Source organism: Columba livia, chromosome 9, assembly GCF_036013475.1.
Source record: "Columba livia isolate bColLiv1 breed racing homer chromosome 9, bColLiv1.pat.W.v2, whole genome shotgun sequence".
In the NCBI taxonomy this organism is placed as follows: domain Eukaryota; kingdom Metazoa; phylum Chordata; class Aves; order Columbiformes; family Columbidae; genus Columba; species Columba livia.
The window spans coordinates 10,803,955-10,824,194 of NC_088610.1; the positions used below are offsets into that span (position 1 = coordinate 10,803,955).

Here is a 20,240-nt window from a genome sequence, read left to right on the forward strand (position 1 = left end):
GCACGGCTCCTTTTATGCAGCAATGTAACACTCTCCTTCGTACTACTCCTCAATACAGTCAAGTAGGTCAGAAGTATCTCCTGTCAGGCAGCTGGATCCACTGAGGTAGCTCCGAAACATTCTCCAAATCAGCAGGATATCGGGAAAAGGCAACCCTGTCCCCTACTTGCACTGCAGTCTTTCTGGTTGCCCACCTGAGCACAGGTCTGAGGGGGAAGTGGGCTCTCAGGTCAGGGCTGATGGAGGGGCTAAACCACCCCAAAAAAGCTCAGTCTGGGCTTAACTAGATTATTGGTGAAGCAACTCAACTTCCTATTTTCATTCACCAGGAGCAGTGCCAGAAGGTGATTCTGAAGCCGGAGAAACTCTGCAGAGATCCATGGTGGAGTCAGTGGAACAGCACAGGAAGCACTAATGTGGGTGAGAAATGGTCTTGAATCACTGAACACGTTGTTTGAGCTATAACGATTTTGTGATTTTTGACTGAGAACTTTCTGCCTGAATCATAAAAATAAATAAGGGTCCTGGAGCACCACGGTTTCATGCCAGCAGCCAAGGAGATGAAATCATGAGACTCTGAAATCCAGAGCTACTCCCAGGTTTGGCAACTCCCCTCTGCAGTCAGGAATGAAAGCCCCGTGCCAAGCCAGTCACAAATTATCAACAATCCCAGAAACGGTGATTTCTTTCCCATCCCCTGGCCTTTTTCTTTTCTCTTAAATTGCTCCACGTCTTGTGTTTGCCTTTCTCTGGTATCTGTGGCATCTCCAGCCGGCTTCTGACCATCTGCAGTAGGGGACGAGCACGTGTCAGCACCATTTCTCCCACTGGGTGCCTATGGAGCTGGGATGTGACAGGCTGGATAGTGAGGGGTCTGAATTGCTTATCACAGGGAGATGTTGTTATACTCACAACACCTACATGAGACAGCTATAGTAGCAGTCAGAATCTGGTCCAACAGCAATAAAAATGAATAATACTAATTTCTGCAATTATTTACCACTCAGAGGCAAATTAGTCATCTCTTTGCCATACCTGAGACAGTAGATACCACAAAATATCTTCAGTGCTATCTAGCTACTAAGTTAGTTGAAGAGATAAATTTGCAAATAGCGCTAATTGTCATAAGGCTCACCAGCGGCATGATGTCCTGTTGCACCAGCTGATGCTCTGCCCTCAGGGGTCTAATCAAGATGGTAATGAATGCCACAGAGATAATTTGTAACTGCGGAAAACTCTGCTTTCAATGGATGTTTATCTAAAGTACTGCAAAGTGAACTCCTCAGAACGAAGGAGGAACAATAGCACTTTTTGGCTTAACTTTTAATTTCATGAAGACATAAAGAAGCTGCAAAACAGTATCTGCTTTGCTGTCTAATTGCCTTGGGTTTTGTGCCATGCCCATCACAGAGGTACTGGAATGTTCTGGCCCCTGATTGTCAGTTGTCTCCAGGACTGCTGGACTTTTATAGAAAATACAATAGTCTTCAAATTTACTATGGATCCATTTTAGTGGTGATGACATCACTGACCGTCTGTGATGACTGCATCCACGATGGACGTTCACACTACAACCAAGCGTACATTCTTCTGAGCAATACAGCAAACACGTACCTGGATAACTCTTACTGACCCATCACTGTGTCCAACTGAAAATTACAGCAACCAACTGACTGTGTGAAACATGCAGAAATGGAGATGTGAGCTGAGGGAACACAGCTGGGGCTGCCTGCATTAGGCTCTCAGCACAACGAGCAGCGGCTGCAAGAGGCAGGGGAATGTGCTGGTGTTTTCCTTTTCCCTCCCCTAGACCAGATCATGGACCATTGCCACACAGTCTGGTATGTCCTGGACCACGCAAAAAGCTAAGAAAAGCAAAATACTGTTAATTTCAAAATGAGGTTGTTTTCATGACATACTGTACTTTGGTGAGGTTATTCCATTTACAGTGTAATTTGTCTAGATAAAACCTGTCTACAAATGACCTTATGGTCTGGGTATGATGCTGATAGGGGATACACACACGCTTATGTTCCCACAATGTCAAAAAGCAATGCTTGGCCGAGGATCAGCTCCACGGATGGAGCAGGCGAGCGACCCTGCCCACTCTGCAGGCTTGGTCCTGCTCTGGATGCACATTCATGAGGTGAAACCAGCCCCACCAAGGAGAGCACAAGGACAGTCCGTGGCTGTTAGGGCAGCACACATCTGGCAGCAATGCCAACCCTGCTGATGGCAGTGGGACATATGTCAGAAGAGATCGGTGTCTGCCAGAGCAAGGTGAGGACCTTCATCTCATCTTTGGAAGTTCTCACTACCTTAATGCTGGAGAGTTTATCAAAGCAAGACCAGATTATCTCCAGGAGCAATCAGAGTTGGCAATTTCAGGGAGCCCAGGCCAGCTTCTACCAGCTGACAATTTGTCCATAGCATCACAATCAGTGGAAAACTCTTTGGAGTATATTAATAATAGAAATTAGTGTTGAGGACGATATTCATCTTTACGCATATGGACCTCGGCAGTGTGAGGTGAGGCTCAAAAGGAGCATCCGTGTAGCACCCAGGAGGAGACTTTTAGTCATTACTTAATACCTTTCAGGGTGAAATCTTTAATAGATCCTCTGTGGCAAAAGCTGGCAGTTCAAGCAGAGAAGGGCTGCAACCCTCAGGTGTGCCTCTGAGCTGGAATTACCATACAGACACTTAAATAAAAATAAGAGCAGTGCTAGAACCTGACACCACATCTCAATCCTGTGCTGATTTACACCAGCCAAAAAGAGACCTGACCTGCAGGGCCAAATCTGGCCCATGGCTATATCCAGGCAGCTGTGGTGATTTAAAAGCTCTGTCACTGTCAGTCACCAGTGGGTCTTATTGAAGGCCAGATTTATCTTGTAATCTGCACTAGGAGGTGTAAACTGCTACTGCTGCTCCCACACAAAATAAATCAGCCCAACGCAGATGAGATCCGGTAGCTTCAAGCGTCAGCCCTTGCTCTGTTTTACACAACTTTACACTAAAGTCAGTGGTGGCCAAATGCCAGCAGAAACCATCCCCTCTCACTAATGCGGTTGATACCTCAGGTTAATGTCAGAGGGACTCTGAGAGCAGGGTGGCATCAGGGGTCAGTTTGGGGACCTTCCTCCTCTGTGGGCTATAGCCAGGGAGGTCTGTAAGCTTTTCAGGGGCAGAAACAAGCCTTTTGGTCAGGCTGATGCTCCACCTGGTGCCTCCAGGCTGCCAGTCCCCATCTGGAGTTTCCCTGTGCTTGTGGTGGTGGGAGTGAGCTCTCCTGTGGGGAGTGTGATGGAGCAGCACCACTGTCCTGCCCAGGGAGGGGACCCGCTTGGCTTGGCAGAGCCTGTGGGAACCTGTGAGCACATGGGGTTACTCAACCTTTAGGCTCACAGTTAATTTAGGCGTCCTTCTCTGCTACTGAAATAGGCTAACGAAAGCCAGGAAGAAAGATAGTAGCATAATAACCGCCCAAATCTAAGCAGAGGGAAAATATGTCTCCGATTCTTCACATCCCTACTACAAGCTTATTATTTCAGCATCTCTCCCTTTTTGGGATTTTTTTTTATCACAGAAAATGAAGAACACTCACTATTTTAGTCCTGCTCAGCACACACCTTCACTGCCACATCGCTGTCCTGGCACATTCACTTTGCAGACAAAGCAAAACGCACAGGACACAGGCAAGTGTTAAAGCTCAGCCAGCAAAGGGAGCATGGGATTTGGGGGCACATCAGCAAAACAGTGATTGCTCCCTGCTAAATGGGGTGGCCATTGCAAGGGGTGATTGGGAGCTAGAAGGAGGATGATGCTGGTTGTGTGGATGTGCAGGGCAGGCTGGTGGCAGCCCATGAAAGCCCACACCGTTAAAAGGAGTTTTCAAGGGTTGTGCTGCAGTCTGCGCATTCCTCGGTGTCGGGTGAAGCCACAGGGGCTTGGCAGAGCGGTGGCAGCTACGCCCGCTCCCTCCGCAAATAGCGTTGCAATTTCAGGGAGTGAAATAACGTGCTGGTGCTGCCAAAAGCCACCGCAATTATCAACAGTGTAAGTAATCAAGTAAAAGCACTTTTCCACAGCCGAATGACCAGATTGTCAAGCATGCAAAGAGTAGTAGCTAAAACTGATTGCAGCTCACATGGATAATTTCTACCAGAATTATGTTATTGTATTGGAACAGTAATGCATAATGTATGGCTGTGCATCTCTGCAATAAACATTTTACATTTAATTTAGAAATCTCCGAGTCATTAGAAAAGTTCTTTCATTATGTTGCAGAGACCTTTGTGGAGTCAGCAACAGCAGAGTCCTTAAAAAAAAAAAAGTTCATGATGAACGGGATCAGACGTGCAAAATACCTGAGCTGGGAAAAGGAGTGGGAGCTGCGTGCTGTGTGCCAGCCTGCTCTGCACACTGTCCTGTGCGGGCAGCCCATCCCAGCGGGACCCTGACACCCCACCTTCAGCACTCAAACCCTGCCGCTGCTCCCGGTCACTCCCTAAACTGTCAGGGAAGAGAGAAAGAGGCAATTCCCTGGGGCAGTTCAGCCATCTTAACATTTAAATCACCTTATGGGGTTGCCGGCGCCAAGGCAGGAACACCCAGCGGGGGCCAGGAGCTGTGCAGAAAGTGGAGGTCTGTGCTCCGCACTGAAGACATGTTGTTGTGCAACAGGTTTGAAGCAGCAGAGGAAAAGTCAACATGTCTGATCCTGAAGCACTTGCATATGTTTAACTTCCATGGGAGTCAGGTGAAATTGCCAACTAGGTGGAGAGTTGCACCCAACGTGTGCAGAAGGTGGTTCCCATTGGAATGTGCTGTGAGTTGTTGGGCTGGTACATAGAGACACTGCATTTTACAGGAGGGGGGTTCACCGTTCTGCATAAAAGTCACCCTCCTCCCTGCATTAGCTCATCTCTCTTCCCCAATGCACAACAACCCTTTGCATCTCCCAGAGGACTTTTTCCTTCAGTAGTGTTCTATGGCCCAATGTGAGGAGCAGTCAGATGGATCTTATTGTTCGGGTCCTTCCCTCGAGCCCTTCATGCTGACAGCAGCTCGTGCAGTTTGCTTGCTGCTGCTCAGCAGGGTGGATCAGCTGGACACGACAGCAAGCTCACCCAAAACGTGGCGCTCGGTGCTTGATTTAATGCGAAAAGCAAAACCACCTCCACCGTCTGAGGACCCAGGTCTGAATAGCCCATGTGATTTTTTTGATATCTGAAAATGGGATGACCAAAATGCTGCTTGCGGGTAGAGCTGCAGAATGTGATCCTGTGGTGCTGCAGGGCGCTCCGTGGACCCTTCAGAAACCACGGGTCCCTGAAATGATGTGCATTTGCCAGAGTCAGCAAAAGCAGCCTACAGACATGAACTTCATTATTTCCTATATCCATATACTCTTTAAATTGCTCTCTTTTTTTTCTTCCTCCAAGTGTTACATCACTGAATTTTACTTGATAATCTTTCCTCTCCATGGACAAGGAAGGTTTTGGAGGCTTTAGGGTAATAAAATAATTGGGAAAAAGAAATGTGATGGGTTTTTCAGGTACTGTGCAGCATTGCGTAATGGCAACTAGGAGGTACAAGTGCTATTTCTAGCTCTGATGCTGCTCTGTCCTGGGACCTCTTTCTACATCGCTTCTGCTTCCACCTTTGTGGAGGGGCTCCAGCTGCCACCCCCTCTGCAGAGGCACTTACTGCCCATCAAAGTACCTCACACAGCACAAAAGAGGCATTTACATTAGCAGGGTGAGGAACTGGAGATCTTTGTCATTATCTAAATATTAGCAGATTTAATATTTGTTGTTCTCGGATTCTTGTCCAACAGCCTGTGCAGCTTTCCATATAAAGACAAAAAGTCAATCAATATTTAGCACAGCCACAGCATGCTATTAATTCCTCCCTGAGAAAGGGTTTTACCAAAGCTGAATTACAGGAAAAATCTGCAGAAATTATAGTGATTCCAGACTTCAGTGGATATTACTGGGAAAGAGTGGCCGTATGGACTTCCTACCTACCATCAGTTACCAGCAACACAAGACACTTCACTCCTGAGATGCACACTCAGCTTTGGGTTAAAAATAAATAAAGGAAGGAAAGAAAAGCACAGTGATTATTTGTGTGTAGCTGATTGGAACGCTTGCTGACTCAGCAAGAAAGTGGCAGGGTTGGTCTTGTTCAGGCCCATGGCAAGGGGCTGTGGCTTTGCCCCCTGTTTCTGGAAGATGCTCTTAGCGAGGCAAAGGAGAAAATACAACAGGGAGTTAACAGCAAAGCAAAGCGCAGTTCACATAAGGACTAATAAAATGCAGTTCTCATGTACAAGACCTGTAGGGAGATCCTGTGCACGGTGCCAAAGCCTCACTTTCTATGTCTTAGGTGGAAGATGGGGATAATGATACTTGGCTCCTCTGTGTTTGAGACAGATGGAGGATACCTGCACCATGTCTGCCCTGAGCGAGCAAACAGTCTCACTCCCCCGGCCACTTGTGTCAGGGTCTGCTCAGCTGAGAGGGGAGGTTTGCAGCCTGGATCTGAGCGTTTTGCTGGTATTAATTATGCTCACAATCAAAGCAGTACATGAGTCAGTGGGAATCTGGCTGTGGCAGAAAAGATGGTGTCATGTAAATGCGTCAAATGATGAGGCGGCTTCTCCCACCCAGGACATCAATCACCCCAGCGGTCCCACCAGCCCCACGGGGACAGCTGCCCAGGATGCCTGGTACATGGATTTGGGATCCTAATAGAGCCATTGGTGCGAGGCAGCCACGGAGGATGCCAGGCTTTGGGGCACAGCGTGGCACAGGAGACCCTCATCCCTGGGGCTGCTGGGGATAGGGGTGGTATGAGGAGATGTGAACTGTCCTCAACCTCCAGCTCAAAGCTGCAGTTTTGGTGGCCCTTTGCTCTATTTTGGGCAAAGTGTGAATGCTGGGTGCCCTTACACAGCCCTCCTGAGTCAGTGGGATGGGGCTGTGCAAGGGTAGGGGATGGAGAATAAACCAGACACCAGTGTGTGTGTGTGCACGTGTGGCAATTCAAGCACCACCTCATGTCCCTGCTTTATTTATTCTGTGAAATATAAAACCACATAGAAGATGTTTGAGGTTATCTGAATGTTGAAATAAGTTAATCTCTCCTAAACAAATGATCTACTTCTGACTCATTTCTAAGAAACTTGGGCTCCTATGACCAAGCTTCCTTTACAGTCATCAGTGATTTTTAAATTATAAACTGAGAGAACATAATTTTCAGTGAAAGATGCCTCCTGTGCATGTTCTGAGTTTGATTTAACAGCAGGAAGACAAAACTGAAATATTTGAGTCCATAACAATTAATGGTTATATTCTGGGATTTACAGCTGTATCACAGTTCCCATCTCGGGTCCCCTTTGGTTTTTTTCACTGTTAAAAAACACAAGCCTTGCATATCTTTACACTCAGTAATTGCCTCCACATACATGCTAACTTTACAGAGATGCACTGTTTTTCAAGACCCATGAAAGGCTTTGACCTATAAAATTCAATTTCAAATTGTAAGAATCCCCTGGCCACCATAGGCGCTGGTGACAAACTAATGTGTTATGTTCCATAACAGTCTGTTTTGAGTACTGGCTTGACCTATAAGTGTTCTGGATACAGCCTGACTAAAATGGGTTTTATTATTTTCCATTAGTGCCTGCCGCAAGAAAATCAACTGGCAGTCCACAGGGGAAATAAAAGTATTTTTCTCCTCTAGATAGCATCTGCTGCAAATGTAAACGGACCCTTTCCCAGCCCTCTCCTTCCTTCGGTTTCCTTCCAGCCTTCTGACATGACCAAGTTTCCCAAGGTTAGTGCTTTGGTGTCAAGCCCCGAGGCAGGGCGAGGGCTGGGGATGCTCCGCGGCCCCGCAGGACCCGCTGCTGCCCTTGGGTGATGCTCCATCAAATCCCCGGCCAGGAGCTGGCTGAGGAGATGCCAAGCCATGGCAGCGCAGGAGGAGTGCGGCCAGGTGGTGTTTCCCACATCTGCGGTTGGACTCGCTGAGATTAGAAACTTTCTTTTATTTCCCTAGGCTACTCACGCTCATGCTGCTGTGGGGACCCATGCACCCACGGTATTACCCATCACACCACGCGATTCTGGGCAGACCCCCATGTCTCTTTGCACAGGCGTGGTGGGACAGGGCTGCTGGCACCTTTCGCAGCCTCATCTGCTCTTGGGCGTCGTGGCTGCATGGGCACCCCCTGCCCTCTCCCATCAGAGACACCCACCGGCTGCAGCCCAATCCCACCTGGTCCTGCCCCCCATCCTGGGAGGAACACGTGCCCCTCGGGTTTTGCTTCTACCTGGCTTTTTCTGTCCCTCCCCAGAGACAACTTCCCAGCAGCACCCACCAAGCTTGTTTGCCCTCTTTTCATTTCCCAAAACTTCTTCTTTTTTTTTTGAGGCAAATTATTCAGTTAAAAAAATCCCCCAGCATTAAAATCTGCGTCACGTCATCTTGTCTCAGTAAAACAATGACATTTTCCCCTCTTTGATGCTCAGATCTAGCTCTGTGGGAAATTTTACTACCATGACTCTTTCATCTCTCTCCTGGTTTGAAGATAAATGATCCTTGGACTCTTCTGGACCTGCATAAATCACAAAAGCAATCTACTAAGAGAGCTGCCTGTGGCACCGACTTTAGCTGAAATCGAAAAGGACAGTCAAAAATATCCATAGTGCTTACACAAGGAGTAACAGAGCCTGGGTAATCGGAGCAACGTCTTTTCCTTTTGGTAAGCAGGACCACAGCATGGAGAAGAGCATGATGGTGGGACTGTGGCACTGGGGGAATGACAGCCCTGGGACAACATCCTCAGAGGTGCTGAGCATCAACAGTGAGAAGCCACAAAACTGGGTGACTTCCAAGGACACGCGACTCACTCCCAAAGACAAACAGGTCCTGGCACATCCTGCCAGACCACTGAATTTGGTCCCAGGTGTCAGGTGTATGTGGCACTATCCCTTTCCTAACTGCATCCAGCTCTGCCTGCTGCTTGTGGAAGAGGGGAGTTGCTTCCCCATTTGATTTCTGAACAAGACACTGAAGCCAGCATGGTGTCACCTTTGGGGATTCAAGTATGGGGTTTTGGAGATGCAGCTCACCTTATATTACAAACTGATTTCAGCCTTTGCTGAGGTTTTGTAAGCAGGATGGAGGAATGCAAATGGCTGCTGCTGGGTTGGTCTCAGCATCATCTTTTCTAACAAACTTCCCCTAAGGGTCTGATGTGATGGAGGTGACAGACAATGCACCCAAAACTTGGCTCAGGAGTGGGGTGACAGTCTCTGGGAAAGACCTCTCCTGCTCGGAAACCCCATGAGAAACCATGGGGGAAGAAGGGCAGCACATGGCCCAGGAAAAGCAGGTGGTTAATCTCGTATTTCTTTGCTCAAGGCTGATGTGGCCAAGCTGAAGCTGGGAGTACACAGGGAAAAAGATCCCATCCACTGTGCTTACTTGAGGAGATGGCTACAGAATGGGCAATGGTGGCCAGTTCACAAGCTGCCAGAGCAAATGTAGCTTCAGCTGCACCTGGACTAAAGCAAATCTTCTGTTGCATGAAGGCTTGAACATTAATTGTCCCCAAGCACAGCTGCAACCTGCCAGTGCTCTGGGATGGGAACTGAGGAATGGCATACGCTGGCAGGTTGCAGCTGCAGCAAACACTGCTCCAGCAGCCTCCAGTACAGCCAGCAACTGCTCCTGGGTGACTTGTGCTTTTCCGTGGGTGGGAGTGTGGGTTGCAGAGCTATTTTTGTATCTCCCCTTGCTTTCACCCGATTGCAACCGGATACCGCAAGCCCCATCCTCCCTGAGCAAAGTGCACAGCATTGCTAATGCAAAGCACTGTACGCTTGCAGGCAAGGAGGCGGGGGGGTTCTCATTTCTTTTTTTTTCCTTAAGCAAATTTTTAAAGCCTTATTTGCCAAGTAGTTGCATTGCTCATCACACCTCGTAATTCGGGAACATCTGCAGAGATCATTCATGCAGCATTGTTCCCCATTAACGAAGGTGTTACCTTGAAACTGAATTTAGCACAAACCTCCACGACACTCCACTCCTTCCAGTCTGATACAGCATTTCATGATCCCGTTTCCACTCATAAGGTTCAGATCTGTGGCAAGGTAATTTCAGTGCATACACATACCTGACTATTAAAATAGCTTCTTACAACAAAGCATCACCACCCAGTACAGTGATCACCCTACCAGTGAGTTAGGAAGCACCCTTGATGAGTAGCAAGAAGCATCAAATTAATAACTCAAAGCTCTTCACAAAGGTTTACAGGTTTCCCACGCCGGGATATCTTAACTGAAGCCTCTAAAAATCAGGCCTGATTTTCATGGTTGCATGATTTTTTGTAGAATCATAGAATGTCCCAAGTTGGAAGGGACCCACAAGGATCATCGAGTCCAACTCCCGCCTTTCTCTTTTCTGACTTGAAAAAACTTGGAATAGTTTGTGTGGCATTTTCCACATGTGGAATTACTGATCTATTTTGGGTTTTTTCTGTCCTTTTATTTGGGTACAGCCAAATAACAGCCTCTTGCCACAGTGTATTTGTGGGAAATGCCAAAGGGATGTCAGCCTGGAATGAAACCTCTTGAGCAGGAGGAGAACAGCCAGGATAGAGAAAATGGCCTGAAAAGTGATGGATGGAAAGACAGGAGGAGGAGGAGGGATGAATATTTCCCCTTCAGCAGGGTGTTGCATGTGTGGAAGGGATAATACTGGCTGTGACATTTTGGTCTCTTCAAGATGGATTTCTGGTAAGCCTTTGTGTCCCCATTGACACTGGGGTCACTGGGACCATTGGGCTCCACAGTTCACCCCCGAAATGAAGCTCTCCCCAAATCTTCCCACAGCCCAGGGAAGGATTTGCCTGTTGTGCTCACCTCATGTGGGGTTTGCAAAGAGCTGTGGGAGTATTTTCAGCATTTGAATGATTTTCCTAATGTCTTCACTACAAAACAGAGGGACCTACATGAAATAAAACCCAGGGGAGTCAAGGGAGGCTTGCTTGGGCTCCTGTATGTGATGTATTTGTTGAATGCTGCACAAAAAATGTGTAATTCTTTTGTGCCCATGCTGTGGAAATTCACAGCAGTGTCACCTGCTGTAAATCAATGGATCTGATAAGATCTGCCCCCTGTAAAGTGGATTGAGCTTCTGTGGCAGAAGAATATGATAAATCTACCAGTCCATGCCCACAGGTAAAAGACAAATATGCAGGACACAAACTACACGTAGGAGATGAGGGTCTTTGAATCTTTTGGTGGCTTCATTCACAGAAAATGAAATCTTTAGGTCCTGAAAAAAGCCATGTTTCAATGCAGAAGAGAGAGCTGCAAACTGGCATAACCAGCCAGTAGCTACATTCCATATCTTTAGATCAATTTTCACCCAGAATAGGGGAAGAAAAAGAAAGTGAACATGTTCCATGAGCAGTGGCTGGAGCACAGCTCTGATTCAGCGAGAGCAGCCCAGGAGGTGCTGCAAGAGGGGCCGGTGGGGCAGGGATGTCAACCTAGAGCCAGGGTCAGAGTCCTGCAGCTGTTTCTTTTCCACAAGACAAATATGTTAATTCGGCAGAAATTTCCTTTTCCTTCAGGTGATTTTCAATGAGAAAAATACCTCTGGGCTTCAGAGTTTACTGAATGCTCATGGGAATGAGTGCTGGTCGAGTCCAATGACCTGTCCAGGAGGCTGAGCTAGAGGCCAACGGCAGCTTTCTTGCTCAGACGGTGTTTTCAGAGCTGCAGGGCTATGGACCCAGCCTCCATCCCACATTCATTTGCATGTTTGTGATTTATCGAGCAAACCTCTGTGGGCTCTAGGGTGCAGTTTTATTAAAATATCCTTTTTCCCTAACTCAAAAGGATGGTTACAAAACATACTGAAATCTGTTTTTCACTCTTTAGGGCTTCCAGAACTTTGTGCTCATCTATCTTACGTTATTTTTCTTTCTATTTGTGGTTTTGAGGTCATGGCTTCAGAAATGTTAACTCTTCAAATGATGTTCAGAGCCAAAACCAAATTCTTTGTGCAGGAAATACCAAAATTTCTACTGGTGCCTCACAGCTGAAACACATGGAAATGAATAGATGGTAACTGATCTATCTCTCTGATCAAAACGTACCTTGGCAAAAATATGTACGGATGGAAAACGTTGTATGATGGTGCTGGGTGGATAACACAAACACACACAAACTTTCCCACAAATATTTGCTTGTCTTAAATTAATCTGTTTGGCTCTGCTCATGGCTCTCCAGAGTTTATTTTCCACAATTATTCTAACAAGAGCTTGTTGGCAAGAATACACATAGAAAGCACTCGAGGTAATATCTGAGGAAACTATTTCTGAAGGTCCATTTTAAGGCCAGGAACCCTAAACCCCTGCTATTTTAATGCCTTTGGACTTACCAGCCCTGAGGAAAGGGCAACATTCCCCTTGGACGAGGTTAGGTCTGGGTATGTGGCTCTGAGTCAGGAGTCGGATCCTCGTTCTCCTTCTGCTCTGGGGAAGATGTTGATTAACCAGCGACAGCTGGTTACCCTTTTGGGGAACATGCATTATTTTGAAAGCATTTTGATGGAAGTAGGTATTTCACTGGCAAAGAGTTTCAGTCTTATCCTATCAGCTCTATTAATAGTACTTAGCACTTATTCAGGTATCTTCACCAGAGTTTCTCAAAGCAAATTATGAAAATGTATCATTAGCCCTACTCTAGATCAGTCTGTCTAAAGCTGAGCTGGAAAGTTTTTAATTTAACTTCTAAATCACTGTTGTCAACACTTGTACAGTCAAGAAACAAAACAATTTCTCATGACATATGTCAAAATTAGGCAACACAAAGTGGCTACAGTCCCCCAGGCCGGTCAGAGCACTGTGCCAGGAATCAAGAGATTCCTCTCTGCCACCACCTTCCCCTGGGGCTGTTTGCAAGTCTCCTCATGGCACGTTTTTCTTTCCTCCTCCTTTAGGCTGCAGGGTCTGTTTAGACTGGAAATCCTCTGGAAAAAGCACAGTGCCCTACTACTGCCATCACCACTAATGCTACAGGGTGGAAGAGCCATGCAAATTATTTCAGAACCAGAGATGTGACAAGGTGGAAGCACAAATCACAAGCGTTTTTGCAGAAACGCTGTTTGAAATCATTTTAGCAACTCTTTTTGGGTTTTAACATCTTTAAAAAAAATTAAACAGCACCAAAAATTACTCATTGGACTTACATAAAAGAATGACTCTTGCAAAGCGTGATCACGAGCAGTCGTGATATTAGCAGCTACCTCTTCAACATTATGGTTACACAGGCATTGAATGAGAAAGGCAGAAGGGTATGTTTGTAAAGGAAACCAATTTTTTACAGGTTACTCCCTCCACAGTGGGAGACCACAGATTGAGAAGCGCCGACTACCCTTCCGGTAGCAATAATGCAATTACGCTATTCATAGAGAGGGAGAGAAAACACCAGCTGATTTTCTTTGCATTATAATCTGTTAACCTCAGAATTAACCTTGCTGGACACAGATCTGTTAACTTTTACCATGCCTCTCCAATTAAACTATTGAAGTCTGAGACAGAAATAACTACCCACAGCTGCTATGAATTGATATGTTCCCTGACGATGCCTGGCAGTGCCTGCAGAAAAACACAGAAAAGTTTCCTATTTTATTCTTTGCCACAAAGTTAACCTGTTTGTTTTGTTTTGGTTTGGTTTGGTTTGGTTTGGTTTGTTTTTTTTACTATTTTTAATATTCTTTCATTGCACACTGATAGTATTATACTGCTCTGCTTTGCTTTGCTTGGAATGGAAGGCAGACATGCTGCTTTAGTACACTCTGTAACGGTAACTTCATACCTGATATTTTTGTTTTAGAAAAAGGAAGGGTGGAGGGCGCTTGCAGGGCCCCATAGCTCCGAATGCATCAAATTACACCAGAGCATGCACTGCAGTTCCAGCGCTAACTAGGAGCTGCAGACCCTCAGATGTTCTCTGATCAGCTGGTAATGACAGAAAGAAATGGACAGATCCACGTGAGGCCAACCTCCTGAAAACACGTGCTCAGGCACAGCGGCAGCCACTGTTTTAGTGTGTGCTCAGAACAGAAATCCCCAAGTCTACATAAAGCAGAAAAATGGCAAAATCCCCAAACCTGCAAAGCCACCTCTGCAAACTGCTTTAGGTATGCACCAGGGAAACGTAGATCTTTAGAAACACATGAAGTGAGGTCTCTTTGGTCTTTCCCACACCCATTTAGGGCTCCTGCTCGGTGGCCATCATTGCTGAAGGACATTTAAGCAGTGGTTGAACGTCACATCTGTAAAGTAAAGCTTTCATTTACCTTTTGGAGCCTTGGTTGAAAAATTAACTTAATTACCAATAGTCAGATTATGTCCTTGGGACATAAAGCATGATTACAGAAAACTAAGTAGGGGAAGATGTTTAAAGTGAGAACATTGACAGCGAAAACCACACAAATCGCTGACTCGGTGGCAAAAACATTTCTATGGTACAGACGAAGCAGTGTAGCTGCCAGGATCTTCTGCACAGCCCTTGGCAGTGAGACATCCAGACACAAGGGACTTGCCTGCAACCTTCTTGGACTACGAAACACTCAAGCCTGCCCATGCATGGAGCCAAGCAGAAGTAGTGGCACTTTGGGAAGTCTCAGCATTGCAGGGTACCCTGGGGTGGGAAACCCACCAACCCCAGATCCACGTGCCCCACTCGTGGGGCTGTGCCCTGTGCTCTCCGCAGGTTGTCCATGTGGGGGGACCCCTCGGCACAGCTGCTATGCCAGCAGCACAAAACCAGCCACAATCCTCCACCTGCAGAGGGGCTGGTGTCCAGTACTGATGGGGCTTGGTTTTCTTGTCCGTGATCTCCAATGTTGCCTCGTTTCAGAACAAATGAAAGGGTTGAGTGTCTCTAAAAGCTCCAGATAACTTGTGTTTTCCCATCTTATGTTCCATGCATTACTCTTTTGTTTGCCTTCCCTTGCCCTGCATTGAGAGGGGAGATTACAAGTTACACCATCAGCAGCCAAGCAAGGTCTAAGCCACAAGGAAGGATCTGAGTCATCTCCCTGAGAGAATATTTTAGCCATACATCATTGTTTGTTTTCAGGCACACCAGTACAATTATGCAACATAAATTCTTTTAAAGCATTTGGGACTTCAGTTCAATTTAAAATCCTGTAGGTTTTATGGCCAGAATGAGTGATTACTAAGTGTGTGCATACAAATGAAGACTTAGGAAGAAGCGTGTGGGGAGGATTAAAGGGCACATGGAGCATCATGCACACTGGGGAAGCTCCAGCCAGGCTGTAACAGAGGATGGCAGATCTGAAGAGCCCTCGTCAAAAGGTAGGTTATGATATTTATTGCTCTGGGGAACAGTTTTGTTCTCCCAGTGTGGTGAGTGTTTTGTGTGAGCCCAGGGCCTGACTGTGATCTCCTATGACTGCGTTTCCATGGGCTTCAGAAGAGCCAGGTCACTTTGCCTAGATTAACTCCTGATTTATGCTGTCTTACATGGGGATGAAAATCTGATCTATTTAAAAACAAGACTCAGTTACAACAGGAATTGAGGGAGACATTAAAATGTCTCCAATCTGAATATTTTATCGCTCCAGGAAAGCGTTAAGCCAGAGGTACAAGGCTCAGAGGCAGCCAGCCCTGCCAGAAGCTGCTGTTTGTGCTGGGGCAGGGAGGATGGCACATGGCCAGGGTGGGGACACAGCCCTGTAACCCTGAGCTCATTCGACTCCTTGCTCTGTCACAGAGTTGCTGTGCGGCTGTGTGGAAATCACAGCCATTGCTGAGATGTTTTACCACCACTCTCTGCCTCCTTCCTCTCCCAAGGCAGGAGACGGCATGTGGGTTTTGCCCCTTTGACCTCACAGGGAGACAAAGGCCCCCGTCTTACCTTCCTTTTCCTTTGCTTTAATTAATAGATGAAAAAAAAAAAAATCCACATATTCTCCTTCAAGCAGAAACTCCATGTGATCTATTCTTGTGTGAGCAAGATGGAAAGCCCAGGTGTGCAACCTGGAAAGCTGCATCCACATCCAAACAGCTCAGCACCCAGACAGTGAAAGAAATCAGTAATTCAGCACTTGCGAAGAACACCAAATTGTCAACAATGGCTTTTTTATTATCATCATCATCACCACTACTATTTAAAGACCCAGTGCTCACTGTCGTGCTGTTATGGGAGACACAGCCACCAATGTACAAACAAGGTCTTGGTCCTTGTGAATTGCAGAACCCGACGAGAGAACCAGGAGCTAGAGATGCAACAAGCAGAAAGCAAAGAAAATAAGCTCAAAGCTTGGCTTAACATGCTTTCTTTAGAATGTACTGTCATGATTTTGGGAGGCCTGGCAAATAAATCAGAATTTACAGTGCCAGCTACCTATTTATTTATTTCTCCTTTTGTATAAAGGAGTGGAATCTACAGTATTTTCTCTCTCTCTTTTTTTGGGGGGGGGTGGGGGTGGGGAATATACAGACATATTTGTATCTCTACATTCATTTTTTACTTACATAGATGTAAACTCTCCTAAAGCTGAGGGAATTATTGACAACTGATAGAGGCAATCCAAGGCCAGACTCTGACCTATTGATTTCCCCAAGATTGCACAGGACGTCTATAGTTCATTGCAGAGTACTGTCTTTGTTTGTTTTGTTTATTACTCAATATATAACAATGTGGAATAAAGAACAATGCCGGACAGCAGAAATGCCTGAGGATTTCTCTTTAATTGAAATCAGGACTGGGAACATCCTTGTAAATCAAGAGCAGTCAGCCTTTGAGAAAATTCACTGCTTTTGCGAAGTTTACTTTCAAAAGGGATATAGCTTTAAGTCTTTGTCTCTCACACCGGCTCAGCAAAATAATTTTTAATGATTTCTCTGAAGTGGTTACGTGCTGCTCAATGGTCTGAAAATTTCCAGGCACAACAGATGCTAGGCAGGATTCTTCTTCATACTAAAGCTGTGAATAGTAGTTGAGAAAAATCAAATACATGTAATTATTAGAGATATTCCTGATATCGGTCCAAACCCACATTTTGAAAAAGCTGGATGCTCTTCTGAATCAGGACTTTGTTTCAGTCCATTAAGAACCAACAGGCTCTCCTTGTAAAATTATGATCTAGACCTGGATTTTACTCAAGTTTGATGACGCTTTAGATTAACTTTTAATTCAGAGCCCTATAATTGCAACACAGAGAGCAGGCAACAGAGAGCACTTAACTCCATCAGCAGTTTGGCTCCAGCTACAGCCCTGAGAGCGCTTCAGACCCCACAAATGGGTGCCGGCCCCAGCGAGCAGAAGAAACATCTCAGCTCTGATGTCCTAATTAAAGTCCCTTCATTTCCCACACTGGAGTTCCCTGTGCGTTATGAAACACCCAAACAACAGCGTTTCTGCTTAGCTACAGATTTCACAACGGGACTTTCCTTCTTCAGCTGTATTTTTCCAAACTCACATTTTCAGACGCTCTCATTTCAGTGCATTTATTGGATTGAGATGTCTCGCAATTATTTATAACAAAAGTATTTGCCCTTCCAGCCTGTTGTAAATGGGCAGCACACCGAACTCTACGTTAGCAGCAGCAGGCTACAAGAGGATCAGGCTATTAAGATTAATGCAACAAATGTGAATTCTTCCATCCTCTCCCTCCTGTAACCCAAATGTGTGTGTGTGTGTGTGTGTGTGTGTGTGTGTGTGGCTGAGAAGGAAAGGGCTCCTACGCTCCAGGATAACAGCAAACACTGCTGAAGAGGAAAAAGGAAAACACTGTTTATCCCTAGCAGGGAGATAATTGATCTATAGTCTGCACACAACTGGTCTCAAAGCAGCCGGTAGCTACAGAGAAGAGACTGGAGCTACCCAGAGCCCCAACCAGCCTGTCAGACAAAAGCTTTATGGGGACACCAGGGAGAACAAAAGTAGCACATTTCATTCCTTCATAATAAATCTTCCATCTTTATTGTGCAGAGATGTTTTGCTCCTGAGCACGCCGTGTTTCGGCTCGGGGCCTGCCCCCGCCACCCCCACCGAAATGCGTGACGGGGACCCAGAGCATCCAGCCAGAGCCGAGCTGCTGCACCAGGCTGGGGGGGCGATTTTGGCTGTGCACAGCCAGGCCCAGCTGCTCCCTGCATCCACAGACAGCCCTGGCTCTATCACTCTCTATTTTATGTGCACTAAGGTAATAAAATAATCATTTCTAAATTTAACTAGCATTACATAATGCAGCTATTTATTATGTAAAGCTGCTGTTTACAATGCCCAGAATATTGATCACTATAAAAAATGCAATGCAGCTAGAGCTCGTATAAATTAATGTTACTGTTTTCCTTTATTTTTGTTTAAAGGATCAATCAAAGGTCTAATTTGTTCTCGTGAATTCACCTCTGCAAAGCACGCAAAGCACCAGGCAGTGCTTTGTTTACTGTCATTCAGGCTCATGTGCAGCACTCAGCTCAGAATCTGGCAGAGGATATGTAAAGATGACAATTTGTTCATTATCCAAACCATTGGAAAAGGCAAATAAAGCATACTAACCTGCTTTATTTCAAATCAGGTCTGTTGTTGTTGTTGTTGTTGGGGTTTTGGTTTGGTTTGGTTTTGTTTCTCAGCTATAAAGCAGCCGTGGCAACCACTTAAGAATTCCAGCATTATGACTGTATATCATCATTATCATCTACAGTAGATTATGAATAGGTATTTTCTTACACTAGCACATGAAGCCTGAGAAAATGAAAGATGTTTTCCTATTCTTTAGGCCTTTTGGGGGTAGAAGGAGGCATGGAAAAAGAGAATTAAATATTAACAGAGCAAACAGATCACTAAGCAAAAAACAATTAAATAGCACAGCATCCATTCAACAATAACACCAAATCATGATGCAACTGCTGAGTGTGGGGTGACTTACTAATCATGGATTAAAAGGACTGATTTGTGTCTCATGAGTATTCACGGGCAAAACCTGATACGTGCAAACTGATCTCAGGAAATATGTTTTGCAGGAAACATGAGGTTATACTAGCGTCTGGGCAAAATGATGATGGCTTTTCTTGACTGTGCCTTAGGGAGAAAGGAAATATTTACCTTTTATCTCCTACTTTCTTTTGTTGTGGAGTTGTTTTCTGCCTCTCTACCAAATGAGACATGTTTGTTTGGGTTTTTTTCGCATGCCCATTCTTGTACTTGCCTGTACAAATACATGTGAACATGAAAAACACTCCCATCATTTGATGTCACCCAGAAAACCAAAGGTTAGAATGAACCGTGGAGCGTGCCGTCGAGGGCAATATTCCTCTAATGGCATCCAGTAGTCGGTGTTTCTGAAGATGAATCACCCCCATAAACAGAGAATGAATCCAGAGAATAAATCCAGCCCCGTACCAGATGTGCTGTCAGCAATTACACACGGCTCATCACATGGCGAAGAGGCCACAGGACAGCAAACAGAAAAGTGTCCTGCCTCGGTGGGAGCCTCTTTTCTGTACCACTAGAGTCTCCTGGCTCGGCTTCAGTGCAAAGATTGCTGGTAGTCAGTCAGTACTACACAATTTTTCTCTTCCTGTTACCTTCAGGTCAGGATGCAGGAAAATGAAAAACGCTAATGGGCCAGATTATGGTGTCCTGGAGAAATTTCCTTCCAAGACCAGAGAAGACCCCAAGAAACCAACTAGTCCTGCACTAAGAAAATGTCAAATATACTAAATAGCTTTCTTTCTACTCCAGGAGGGTAAAGGTCACACCTCCCTCACGGTAAACCACAGAGCTCTACAGCTCTTCCAGGACCAGGCCTGTCTCCTGCTCCGACTGCTCCTGGGCCTTGCACCATGGCTCTGGAAGTCTTCTCCTGGCCTCCAGCCACTGCTGAAGCCATCAGGCAAGAGACACAAGAGGAGCAGTGCTGCTGAGGCCACCTCAACTCCTGGGGTCAAGGACCAATGTGTCTTCTCTGCTCCACTCTTCGTTCTCCACTCACATTTCTCACTCAGCATTCACCTGCCTTTCCCCAGTCTCCTTTCAGCCCCAGGAAGGAAAATAATCTGTAGTGGTGCCTGAACACCAGCTATTGCTGTGTAGGTTGGGGGCCATGTGCTTTGTGCAAAAGTCTCTCGGGAAATGATCCTTCACAGGATTATCTGCTAAACAACTACTCCA

At 45.9% G+C, this 20,240-nt stretch overlaps 1 long non-coding RNA gene across 1 annotated transcript in view; it reads left to right on the top strand.

Moving 5' to 3' along the window:
• LOC110361785 (uncharacterized) overlaps positions 1-19,512 on the top strand; it is a 236,223-nt gene extending 216,711 nt beyond the window's left edge. The window contains exons 13-14 of the long non-coding RNA XR_002418583.2: positions 330-15,415; positions 18,057-19,512. This is a non-coding gene — a long non-coding RNA (uncharacterized LOC110361785). The remainder of the gene's footprint in view (positions 1-329; positions 15,416-18,056) is intronic.
• The last annotated feature ends 728 nt before the right edge of the window (positions 19,513-20,240 follow it).